Genomic DNA, 10,000 nt, shown 5'->3' with positions numbered 1-10,000 from the left:
TATTGCTAGTCGGGCGTGATAACCACTATACATATATTTATTCAAGGATCGACGTATGACGAATTTGCCAAATTAGGTGCCCAACTCTATTTGTATGAATCGGTGAGATAAGATACTTAGTAAGCATACCTTGGGAAGTATTTCCGCGAAACTGGTCCACATTGTCATCGCCTACTCTGTTTAGTGACACACGAGTTTTATCTTTCTCCTTTTATTAAGAGGGATAATAAGAAAAATGAGAATTAAATAAATAGTCAAATACGTGATTGCATTATCGGTAAAAACTGCCGACTAAGGCAGACTACTCGTAAGGTACTCATGGCAAAAGGACTGGAATGCAACAATTTTAAATGCAAACGTTTTAACAAAATTCTAAGAAAAACCTTATTTGTTGTGATATTTATAAACGGGTCGGCGCCGTAAAAAAAAAATTATAATAACCAATTGAAATGGCACAACCGCGATTTAGGATTATTTGGTGCTGGCCTGAGGGACGCTGTCTACCCTTGTTTTCAGGCTCCCACACCTCCGGCCCCGCCACCAATGCATATAAGTGACACGCATGTCTTCTCCAGGCCTTTTTACAAAGATATCAAGACTTACATCCTGCAGTGATTCCTCCTCGCTTGCAACCACAATCGGGTGTGGATCGCCCTCCATTTCTAGATAAAGAGATACAATTTGTAAAAACTTATTCCCAAAAGATCTATTTTCTTTTTTTATCGAGCAGCTGTTTGTCACTGTTCACTCTTGATACAAACAGCCTTTTTATTACTATTACTGCACTTCACTTCACTCTAGCTGCTAAATTCTCTTGGCTCATTTCAGTTCAGTTCAGTTCTTTCATTTAGCCAGAAAAATAAGATAGAAATTAAATGAAGTAAAGGTACCCCATTTCACTCAGGTGTTACGTTCTCTTCCAAAAGTACACGTTGGTCTCATTAGTGTACTTTACAATTAACCTGGATATTTATAGGTACGTAACAAAACGTGTACAGTAAGATCTTGTTAAAACGGTTTTAAGAACTCGTTTGAAGTTAGTAGAAACATCAAATGAAAGTCAAGGTCATAATAAAATTTTACCTTCTACGGGTGCCACTTCGACTTTCTGTTGAGAAACATGAGCCGGTTGACTGTTGTTGAGAAGACAGAGAAATTTCCGCCGCTGTGGGTCGTGACCTTGGGTCAAATCGTGCACATAATTTGAAGACATTTTCAAGTTGCGACCATTGCGTTTTCCGAATAGAGTCGTACTTGTTGTCGTGGGTAGGTAATTGCTTTCGTCTCAATGAACGTTCATGGCCTTTTCGGAGAACGGAATCCCAGCGCTTTCAAATTCAGCCCTGTATGGGTTTGAGACATTTGGATTGATCAGTGAGAAAGTGAGAATTCCCAAAGACCAAATATCGGCCTTCTCAAGATCTTCCTGGTTCGTGATTTTCAATTCTTCCAGTTGTAGCTCTGGCGCCATGTAAACAGGCGTACAACGGCACGTGGACTCGGTTTTCGTTTCCAGAATGGAGCAGGTCTTGATGTCCAGTGACCTGCTAAGACCGAAGTCTGCCAGTTTACAGACAATAGGGCATTTGGCATACGATGTTTCAAAATCATCTTTGTCGTAGTGTTGGTTGCAAACCAAAGTATTGCCTGGTTTTAGGTCTCTGTGGGCAATGCCGTTTCCGTGTAGGAAATCTAGCCCAGTGACCACGTCTATTGTGCACACCAATAAAACAGCGGCGAACGAGGAAAAGTCAAATTCAGCGTCTACAAAGTGTACGAAATCTTGAAGCGTGGTCACCTTTTTTTCTACGCCAAAATGACCGAAGTCGAAGCACGAATACTCCATCATAGACCTAATCGGCTAACTCAATGTTGTACCCAATTCAAATCTCCCGGGACTAAGATTCTTTAATTTAAATGAGTGAATCCGCTCTGACGAAGGGCTAACGCTCGAAACGTCAGCTTTTAGAATCTCTGTACGGTGGCCAATTTACATTATCAACTCCGTTGATAAAACCAAAAATTGTTGTATACTACTTTCCCACCGACGCAGCACCACAGTTTCTTTAGAAACTACCCCTTCATTCATATTTTACAAATCCAGTCCATGTTTTACAAATCCAATCCAGTCCATGTTTTACAATATGCCCTATTTTTCGTTTCGCCAACTCCACATTACGTACCACGCGAAACTAAAATAGAGCCTGATCGCAGGTTAGTAGGCTCGCTGCGGTTTCGTTGGTGATGTAAAACCTCACTAGCTACCCCTCTGTGCACATTGACACGTTGTATATAAGAAATGATCGGTCCTTTATTATGTTCTTCTGGTTTCCTAATTTTCGTTAATTATTTCATGGATAAAAACCATGTTGGAAACAAAAAAGGGAGCGACCGCGAAAATCGCCCCCTGGCGTGGAAACGTGACGCGGTTTCGAGACGGCTCACTACACTCGCGGCTCGACACGCGAGTCACGTTTCAACGTCGCGGGCAATTTTCGCGGTCGCTCGCTTGTTCGATTTCTTCGGTCCTCGAGTATCCCTGAGCAGAACGAGAGACTGCTCGTTGACTAAGGTGTTAAAATTTGACAGATACTGATCACGCAAACAAAGAATTTTTTTTCCAAAATGGTTTTTATCCATGAAATAATTCATGAAAATTAGGAAACCGGAAGAACATAATAAAAGACCGATCATTTCTTATTCACAACGTGTCAGTGTCTACGGAAAGTGGTTGGGAAGGATTTTACAACGCCAAAACTATTTTAACGAAACCCCAGCGAGCCTACTTGATAATTAGCCTTTTTTCTCAACAAGAATTAGTCTTTTCACAGACGTTTTTCCCGCATAAGATGGGTTTTTACGAGCGCGCACAAGGGTAAGGGACGTGGCAGTTTGGCCGGGGGTTTCAGAACATGTTTTTCTGCGGTTCACGCTCGTGCACTTGCGTGTCTAAAGCACTACGTAAATAAACAGTTGTGAACAGACTCCAAAAGTCATGTTTTATAGCGGCAACGGTTTTCTGTTAGGAAAGAACGTTTGAGCAGCGGTGTTCTGTGCCAACTTTCTCCGTCTATGCGTCACCCCCGAGCCTCTCCCGCATGCACATGTGAGCTAGTAAAACTACACACCCTAGAGTGACCGCGTAAACAAATTGCGAATAATTTATCATGAACGAAAACCATTTATACAAATTTACCCAGAATATAGCAGCAATGTGTAATACTTAGCCCGCCTACTGGTACAAGCATATTCATGACGCTCATAACATAGGCTGAATGCGCCCTTTTAAATCCGTATTGAGCCTCTGGGGCTGAAGATTTTCCCCTGTGGGCATCGATCCCCGCAGAAGTGGGGATCGAACACCGACACTTATTGCACCTCCACCTATTCCCAAACAAATCTCGATGTCGTGGGCACACTGTTATTTTTATTTGAGACTCTTCTGTCTCAAAAATGCCTGAAATAAAAATGCCAATTAAATTTTAAAAAATTGTCCAAAGACAATTCGATTTCGAGGGTTTTTCGAGGGTTTGTAACGTCTAAAAGGAAACCATCTACCTGCTTGAGTAAGTAATAGCTTTGATTCACTGTCCATTGCAATGTCGTCGCTGATTTTGCAATACATGAGGTGATTGTAGACATCTTTGCTACACTCGCCGATTACAACACATCCCGCATTCGCGGGGTTAAATGAACTGGGGCAGTAGGGTCCACCAGCGAGGAGTCAATAGCCGCAAGATGCCATGCAATGAAATGTAAAAATCTAGCGACTCGATATCATTTCATGAAAAGTTTTTCGCATCAAAAGGTAATAATAATAATAATAATAATAATAATAATAATAATAATAATAACAATAATAATAATAATTTATTAATTTATATTGCGCCTTTTAACATACAATGATCAAAAGCGCATCACAGTATTAAAATATACTAAATATGTACAAAACTAAATTAAACAATAATAAAGTAATTAAGCGCTAAAGGGTAAAAGCTAACTTAAAAAGATATGTTTTAAGACAAGATTTAAAAGTTAAAATGGACTCAATATAGCGCAAGCTTGTAGGGAGCTCGTTCCACAGTGTAGGCGCAGCTACACTGAAAGATCTGTCACCAAAATTTTTTTTTTATTTTCCCAGCTGGATGTAATCAGAAACCCATAAGAGTTGAAACGTGTAACGGCCCCTTGTGTGCTGGGAAACAAGCTTCGGAATATTCAATTTGATAAGTACCATATTTGGAACAACAAGAGCGAGGGGTTTCCAAATATGGTATTTAGCACTGGAACATTCAACCAATCAGTTCGCACTGAATATTCGGAAGCTGTGAACGCGCGTTACACGTTTCAACCCTTATGGGTTTCTGATGTAATAGAATAATGCTAGAATTGGAGCGCAGTGAATAACGTGGCTGCTTTCTTATATTAATTTAATCGCTAATATAAGCTGGTGCCATACCATTTAGTGCTTTAAAGTTAAAAGTAAAATTTTAAAATGTATTCTATACTTAACTGGCAAGCAGTGTAAATCATGCAAAACGGGCATAATATGATCATATTTGCGGCTCGAAGTTAGTAACCTGGCTGCAGCGTTCTGTACCCTCTGCAGTTTAGATATTTCACGGTCTGGAAGTCTATAAAGAAGGCCATTGCAATAGTCAATTCTGCTTGTGACAAAAGCGTGAAGAACCATTTCTAATTTATCTTTTACTAAAAATTTAATTATTCTTTTAATATTGTGGAGCCAGAAAAATGCCGCACTACAGGACTTAGAAATATGGGTAGACATGGAGAAATTGGAGTTAAACCAGGAGCCAAGATTGCGTACTTCAGACACAGGCTTAATGTCAATTGTACCAACACGGATCGTACAAGGATTAATTTTCAACAATTGCTGTCTAGATCCAATAATAAGAAATTCTGTCTTATCATCATTAATTTTTAATTTATCCTGGTACATCCATTTTCTTAAAGTGCCCCTGTGACCAAAAAATCAATTCATATTTTTCTTTGGATTTCAAAACTATGTTAACAAAACACTAAGTGACCCACGTTTTAAGCCTTGATTTAAAAAGACACCTCTTTATTTTAACTGTAATTTTCCTGTTTAAATGGTCTGCCATTACTAACATTATGTTCTTGAGAGAGCTGGACCGAGGAGTAAATGACGTCAAAGGCTCATCAGTTAAAGAATGCAATACGTGTGTACGTCGCAGAATTAATATGCAGCACGGGGGTTTTGGGCTTTCAGACTTTTAAACTCACGCTTTGCATATATAATAAGCTGCGTTCACACGCTGAAATTTTAACCTAGTGAGCCTCTGACGTCAATTTTCCCTGGATCCAACCGTCTGAGGTCCAATCGGTCATTTTTGAACGTGAGTAATGGCGGACCGTTAAATTCAAAACTTACACTCAAAGTAAACAGCCTTTGGATAAAAATCAAAGCTCAAAATTTTGCCAGTCAGGTGTTAAGCAAACACACTTTTAAAATCTGAAGGAAAAAAGGAAGTGTTTTTTTTATCACAGGGGCACTTTAAGTCACCAATGCATCTTTCCATGGCGCACACCGCCTCTGCCTGATCCGTCGGACTGTCGGGCTTAAAAGACAAGTAAAGTTGAGTGTCATCAGCGAAGCAATGAGCGTCAGGTAGGTGCGCTTGTATTATCTCGGAAAGCTTGGAGGCGTAAACCACAAAAAGAAGCGGACCCAGACAGCTTCCCTGTGAAACACTACGCTACTGGTGTCAGTATCATCCGCCACAACACACTAATCAAGCTTATCTCGCAGTCGAATAACTTTTTGCACAAAATACCTCCCCAAATCAATTGCGAGAGCTGATTTGTCAGCGTAGTCTGAGAAGTATAGTGTATTCTAGAGAACTAGTATTTCTAGCACGCACTTTAGGCTTACACCTCAAAACGCTAACACCTAAAAAAAGATTACATCCATTGACCTTTGGCCAGGTCATGCGTCACGCAATCCTGTTCTTACATCATATCCTGGTTCTGTTCTGGAATGACTTAATTCTGTGAATTTGTTTGCGGCCAGGTACCGAAAATTTTCGAGCAAACAAGGGTATCACATGCCCAGCAAGCTACATATATGACAGTACCAAACACAACGATTTAGTGGATGATTATTTTGATCAGGCAGATAATGGACAGTTTTTAGAAACACGGTAAGATTCATGTTATGTTGCGGTTTCGATCGAGTCCGGACTGAAAACAAGGGCGGTGTGTGTTGATCGAAGTTCAAAAGCATCAACTGTATATAAAATTATTCTGCAAGCCCCTTAAATAATTTTGGGAAGGTTTTCTCTAATATTTCTCTCCATGAAAACGGTTACAATTTGCTTTGCGTAGCCAGCCGGTGGTTTGTGTCATCACAGGCAGCCCAAGCTCTCTTTATGAACCACGCAAGGAACACAATATGGCGTCGAGGGTTTGTATGGGATTTTCTACAAGATATCCATTTTTTTGAAACCTGGTTTTCTCACCAGGTTTCAAAAAAATCGCTTAAATCAAGTTAAATCGCTAAAATAACGACACCAGGAGCAAAACAACACACGTATGGAAAAAGGTAAGCCATTTGAATATTTCCACTTTTAACTAACTCCATGGATATCTTTTAGAAAATCCCATACAAACCCTTATAATTCGACGCCATATTGTGTTCCTTGTGTGGTTCATAAAGAGAGCTTGGGCTGCCTGTGGTGAAATTTGCGATTTTTTGAAATGCCTGAAACTGGTTTTCTTGTAACGACCAAAACATTCTCATTTCAACAGCTTATCCCAATTTTATTACTGTGTTATAAAGAGCTAAAGTGTGTTTATATGGTGTTTCTGTTTCATAAACAGACGACGCCGCGTCTTATCGTACGAGCGAGTTAAAAATGTGTTATTTTCCGCTAATTTCACCATTTGAAGGAGGCGAACATGCCGTGTTTTCAAACTTTCCCCAATTTCGCAAAATTTAACAAGCTGTTGAAACTTTTAATGTTATTTTTGAAAATACTTCACTATAGAGGTTAATTGTGCAAAATATGAAGGAATTCGAAATTTCACGACCGACGTCCAGTTCTCCATAATTTGAGACATCGGCTTTTCAGTTTCTCAAATTTCATTGTCTCTTTCCTGCTCTTTATCCCGTTTCTCGTCACTAATGGTATGAAATACCATAGGCAGCCCAAGCTCGCGTTATGCGCGAGACGTGACTGTCAAAGCGTCACGTCAGGGACAACACTGTTCTTGACAATTTTTTTTTTGAGTTAGTTTCACGACAATACAAGAGAGTATGAAGGTAAGAGAGGTAATCCCTCTTATTGGCCCTATTCCCATCGTAATCCCTCTTAAGTTATTTTTAGATCTCCTGCGACTGATGCGGTATTCCCACGAGGGTTAACTGATAGCCAATCATATGTCCCCATCTTTACCAATGTTCACAGCTGAGCGAATTCCCACGCAATGATTGGCAAAAATGGGGGACATATGATTGGCTATCAGTTAACCCTCGTGGGAATACCGGATCTCGCAGGAGATCTAAAAATAACTTAAGAGGGAATACGATGGGAATAGGGCCAGTATGAGGGATTCCTTCTCTTACCTTCATACTCTCTTGGACAATATCAATGAATAAACGAAATAAAGTACGTTAACTCACCTTGTTTATTTTGTTTTGTCTTTTTGAGCTTTTTTAAAATTGTTTGAGACGTTGTTTGAGAGGCTTTCCTAATCTACCTAAGACCAAGTCAAGGCTGGACACAGCGATTCACTGAGAAATGTAGTCTACCCGTGGAACAGGGTGCTAGTGCCTCAGGTTTCTCTGCACTGACTGCATTAACTGAAGTAAATAACATTAGGACTTGGGCTGAACAGAATTTAATACCTCTTAATTTAGCGAAAACTAAGGGGCTTGTAATTAAGAGTGGGGTTTGTAGGGACCCACCTGTAGCAATAAGTGGTATAGAGCAGGTCTCTTCACTGAAATTGCTGGTTGTTATGTTTCATGAAAAACGTAGCAACTGGGATGATCAGTTTGACAATTAAATGAGTAGAGTATCTAAAAGAATGCATATTCTTAGGGTATGTAAGGCTAGTGGTTGTTCCGTATTTGCATTATCTTTTTCATACTTTATAATGTTCATTTTCACCTATTGTAGTTGCACCAAAATCTAAATATTTAAGTTAAATTGACAGATTGCAGAGAAAAGGTCTTAAGCTTGGGAATATTGAGAATGTTAATCCCATCGAGCAGGTGATACTAGAGAAAGACCTGAAGATGTGGAATGTTATGGCTGATAACCCCGAATATACCTTATCCATTACCCCATTATACCAAGGGGAAATCGCACCTTAAGAAATAGACCCCATTATTTTATTCTGCCTACGATAAAGACAAAAAGGTTAAAAATGTTTTGTGAAAAAGATGTCTTTTTAGACACTAGGGTGCTGAATATCTATATTTTTCTTACAGAATGTATATATTGTATTTCTTAAATAGCTCTTTTAATGTAGATAGATTAGGTTAGTTCACTATTGTTCTTTTTAAATGCCAAACCTGAAGGATTGTTCTAGGGATTAATAAAGACCTTTATTATTCAATAATAGTAACTTCAGTGAACATTTGTTTTACCACTGTTTCACCCAAAAGGTACAACTGACAACCACATCAATTTGCGCTTTGACTTGCTGTGGAAAAGAAGTTGAAGTGAACTTGGAATCAGACTTGATGCCATTGTAAGGATTCCGTTAAATATGAGAATTCTGATTAAAAGAAAAAGGCGTTTCAATGCATATGACTTCCTCGAAAGGCAATAACATATTGGGGGTTTTCATCCGACTTCACGGTGGCCATGTTGGTGTACAGAACAATGCTGTAAAATGTCATTTGGGAATTTGACTCTATTATTATGCAAAACTTGAGGAACAATTTTCTATTGTTTTGTACACCAACATGGCCGTCTCATCACGTGGATGAAAACCAAGGATCGGATCTCTCTCTTGATCCCCCATCCAAATGTGCAGGGATAGCGCAGTTGTGAGCACACTCGCCTCCCACCAATGTGGCCCGTGTTTAATTCCCAGATTCGGCGTCGAATGTGGGTTAATTTATACCCAATTTCCCGCCCAATGATCCATACTCTTTACGTTGTTAATTCAAGGCCATTAATGTAGCTTGTCTACATTATATTTTTTTAACCAAAGTAGAGGACTGTTGCTTGAAGCCAGAGTGAAATGCTGGATCAAGGAGAAAATGACGTCCAAGAATCGCTTGTTCAAGAATGGAATGCATGTGTTTGCGCAGGACGAGGACATTTTTCGCAGTGCGCATGCTCAGAACGGAAACTCGTACTCGTTGTCCTCACTTGTGTCTCAGCATACAGACAATAGCGAGTTAAGGCATGCCTAATCATCTCTAATGGAGCAAAGATACTTAGGAATATAAAGGTGGTAGTGACAAATCAAGTTAAAAGGGAAAACAGCTCACTTCCTGTTGCGGTCCATGGATCAAAAACGTTGCGTACTTAAAGGAGAACTGAAGACCAAAATCAGCAACATAAGTAAAGTTAAGTATGTGGGTTTATTTCTTATCGTTTTCTGTTTTTTTGCGAGAAAATTACGTTCGAAGTTGGGCTTTTCTCGTCGTTTCTGCTTTTTCAGTGCGGGCTCAAAAACTAAATCAGCAGCTTGCTGTGACGTATGACATGGAGAACAGAGATTTTGTAATCAAGAGAAACAAGTGATGCTGTGGATATTTTCTTTGTCGTTTTGCTGTTTCTTCGCGGACTCAATTTTCATGACAAACATCAGTCAAAAACACTGCTTCTATTTGGGGCGCTCTGGCATGTCTTCCCCCTATCATACGTCATAAGCTGCAAAAATGGTCGTTGACTCCTCCATTCTGAGCCAACGACTAGACACTAAAATAAAGTTCCTTTCCTTTTCGTTCTTTTATCTTTTTTGCGTTTAGTATTTTACTACTAACCACATGTTATCT

This window comes from Montipora capricornis, chromosome 6 (assembly GCF_036669925.1).
Source record: "Montipora capricornis isolate CH-2021 chromosome 6, ASM3666992v2, whole genome shotgun sequence".
Taxonomy (NCBI): domain Eukaryota; kingdom Metazoa; phylum Cnidaria; class Anthozoa; order Scleractinia; family Acroporidae; genus Montipora; species Montipora capricornis.
The sequence above is the reverse complement of the archived record's forward strand: the minus strand, read 5'-3'. Positions refer to the sequence as shown.